The sequence below is a fragment of the Phyllostomus hastatus genome, unplaced genomic scaffold (genome assembly GCF_019186645.2).
Source record: "Phyllostomus hastatus isolate PE091 unplaced genomic scaffold, TTU_PhHast_1.1 phas_contig_17, whole genome shotgun sequence".
Lineage (NCBI taxonomy): Eukaryota > Metazoa > Chordata > Mammalia > Chiroptera > Phyllostomidae > Phyllostomus > Phyllostomus hastatus.
In genome coordinates this window covers 5,584,182-5,587,721 of record NW_025333664.1, presented here as the reverse complement: position 1 = coordinate 5,587,721, position 3,540 = coordinate 5,584,182, and the positions used below count along the sequence as shown (strand labels likewise).

Sequence of the window (3,540 nt, the reverse complement as noted above, 5' to 3'; positions counted from 1 at the left end):
ACTGAGCTACGCCAGCCAGGGCTGCCACTATCATTTCTCACTTCCCTGGTTACTTACCTCTGAGCGAGAGATGACCGCAGCCACACCCCCAGTGCCTCCAGTACACGCCTTGGAATAAGGACAGGTGTCATTTACCCTCTGACTTGGCGACGATGGGGCTCCTTCCCCAGCATTCTCTCTTAGGCGGGTTGGCTCACTGAAACCTTAGTAAGATGAATACACAGTAATATGGAATGCAAACTGTAATTGAAAAATGTCATTTGAAAGTAAACCTCCCAATGATTAGACACTAGTATGGTCGCATCATACGGAGGGAGGGGTGAGGCAGGGGGGATTTTATGTCACCTGCCCTTGCAGCCCAGGTTTGAATCCGCCACTCTGGCTGGAGCCTCCGTGGCTGAAGTCAGAGGAAGCAGGCAATGCTCATTTCCACAGCAGGGAGCGTGGGCACTCCGATCCTTGCTTTGATGGTCACTGGCTGTGTGTCTGGGGTTAAGTCACTTGCCTTCTCTCCAGCCTCAGTTTCTCCCTTCCAAGACTGGATAATGACAATCAGAACCGTTCAGCCCTCAGGGGTAGGTTGCAAGGATGGAAAGACAACGCATTTAAAGCACGTTTCAGTAATCTACTCGCCCAGGGCAAATCTAGGCAGCTGCCGGTTTTTATCAATAAAGCTTTATTGCACCGGTGGTAAACACCAGGCCCGTGGGCCAAATCCCGCCCTCCACCTTGTTTCTACTCGGCTGCAGGGCTGAGCTCCTTGCCCCTAGTTAAGGAATAGTTACATGTATACAGTCCTAAAATGACATTCAGCCCTTTGAAGGCAACTGCGAGACTGATGTGGCCTATGGTGAAAGTGAGTTTGATAGCCCTGTTTTATTGGGACACAGTCATGCCCAACCACTTACAGGTCCTCTTTGGCTGCTGTGTGTCTACGGTTGGCAGTTGAGACAAAACTATACAGCTCACAAAGCCTGAAACGCATACCCTCCGACTCTTTACTGAATACGTTTGCTAACCCCTGATCCGAAGCATTCAGTCAAGTCCCTCAAACATGGAGGACCCCTGATATTTATATTTTATATACACTCAAGAGCAGACAGCAGGTTCTATTTATGCTTCTTTTCCTCCCTGGGTCCCGCCAAGTCCTTGCATATGTGAGGTGCTTTGTTAAAAAAAAAAAAAAGTTCGCATGATTAGTGATGATAAAATATAACGATTATGACGTAGCATTCAGAGGAAACCCATTTATACTTCAGGCACATTCATTTAAAACTTCAGGCACATTCATTCTGAATGTAGAATGACCCCGATTTGCTTTTTCGGTTGTCAGCAATTTCGGTTAGAATGCCAAGTCATCAGAGGGTATGGGAACGCCATTCCGCTGGCTTACCTTTACACAGAGGGGGGGTTGGTTGTTGCGGGAGGAGACCAAATGGGTTATCTTTCATTATTTTCAAAGCCTTAATAATCATAAGATGACACGGAGATACGTCGTGCAAACTTCAAATGCTGGTTGACGCAGTGGTGACAGGGGGAGGCAGAGGAGAAAAGAGGGAAGAAAAAAGGTCAGAGGAAGAATCATTAACTCGCCACCCCAGCTGAAACTTAGCCCGATGCGGAGTTGCAGGTGGGACCCAGCAACGGGCCCTCCCAAGGGTGCTCAGCCAGTGGGCGCTCTGTGTTTGAGGGAGGGATGTTAGCTTCCAAACAGACCTCAACCAGCGGCAACCGATGCCCTAGGATCCCCATGAGAACCGAGAGCTTGTGGCTCCTCCACAGCACCTGTGGTCTGGCAGGCTGGCCCCCACCCCCGCTCCGGGTCCGTCCCGGGCTGCCCCGCCTTGCCGCCCGTTTCTGGGTCTGTACACTCATTTTTCCTATTGATATAAGACAAAACAATCAATCAGACAAACGAACAGAGAGAACCAAGACCTCTAGCCCCAGCAGAGCACTTTAAAAGCCGAATCTAAAGTAGTGTGGGAACCAGCCATTTGTTTTACGTTAGCCTCTTGTTTCTTAAATTAGTGCGCGAAACAGCGTTCATACGGCTCGTTCAACCAATGGGACCTCGCTTTAATTGATTTTTTTTTGCTGGTTCGGGCAAAGGCTGTAAGCCACGGAAACAGACACTGGCACCCAGCTGTATTCGCAGCATCAGATCAGCGCCGGACAGGTAGCCTGAGTGCGGAGTAGCTGCCGGACGAAAGGAGAAGCTGGGCTGCTCCAACCGAAGGTGGCGCAATGGGGAGGTAGAGGAGCACCCCTCCCGCCCCCCTGGAGCTCAGATCTTACTGGGAACAGGCTACCAGCGATCAAGAGGGCAAACGAGGTCATTGTCACTGATGGTGACAGACGCTATGAAGAGAACAGGGTGCCATTAGGAATACAGGGTCTGTCATCAGACTCGCTGGGTCTGAACTTTGGTGATGAGGCTGAGGCATGCGAGGTCCTGGTTTTAGGCACAAAATCTCAGCGGCACCCAAATACTCCCTGATCGAGATCAATATCATTTGAACACTATATATATCTTTTTTAAATGAAATCAACACCAAGAAATCCATGAAGACCAAAATGTCAAACTTTTAAAATAAAGGCAGGATTGAGATACAGGGGGAGGAAAGTGAGGCGAGCCGTTGAAATGTTCTTTGTTCTTGTTTCTCCACAACAATGGGGACCTTGCAAGGGCTTTGCGAGGATTCAATGTCGGGAAATTCGCAAAACTGCTCGTACCCAGGAAGAGCTCAAGAAATAGTAGCTATTATTATTTTATTATTTCCAACAATGTTATTAATCTTGTCAAAGTCCATGATGGAAGATATATATAAGCAATAACAACCAAATAACTCAGAAAAGTAAAGAGGCCAGTGACTGTATTTTGTTGAAACTAAAGCATTATGCCTTGTAAGATGCTCCATTGTTTTATGGACTATTAAGAAAGAAAGAATGGCCCTGGCCGGTGTGGCTCAGTGGATTGAGAGGCAGCCTGTGAACCGAAAGGTCTCGGGTTTGATTCCCAGTCGGGGCACATGCCTGGGTTATGGGTCAGGTCCCCGGTGGCAGGCGTGTGAGAGGCAGCCATCTTTCTCCCTCCTGCCCCCACTCTCTAAAGTAAGTAAATGAGATTTTAAAAAATGGAAGTTTTACTGTACAGAAAGAGGAGGCAGAGTAAACCCACCCCATATACACCTCAGCCCAGGCCCTTGGCCTGGTCTGTATTGTGAGTGGGGGGGACATAGAGTTGGGGAAAAAGAAAAAGGAAATTAGAAAGAAAGAAAGAAAGAAAGAAAGAAAGAAAGAGAAAGAAGGAAGGAAGGAAGGAAAGAAAGAAAGAAAGAAAGAAAGAAAGAAAGAAAGAAAGAAAGAAAGAGAAAGAAGGAAGGAAGGAAGGAAAGAAAGGAAAGAAAGGAAAGAAAGAAAGAAAGAAAGAAAGAAAGAAAGAAAGAAAGAAAGAAAGAAAGAAAGAAAGGTTGTCAGATGGGAGGGGTGTTTGGGGCTGGGTGGAAAAAGGGAAGGGATTAAGATACCCAATCAGCAGTC

The 3,540-nt window shown here is 47.5% G+C and overlaps 1 pseudogene; it reads left to right on the top strand.

The window, feature by feature from the left end:
- The first annotated feature begins 3,087 nt into the window (after positions 1–3,087).
- LOC123815411 lies at positions 3,088–3,239 on the top strand (annotated as a pseudogene).
- The last annotated feature ends 301 nt before the right edge of the window (positions 3,240–3,540 follow it).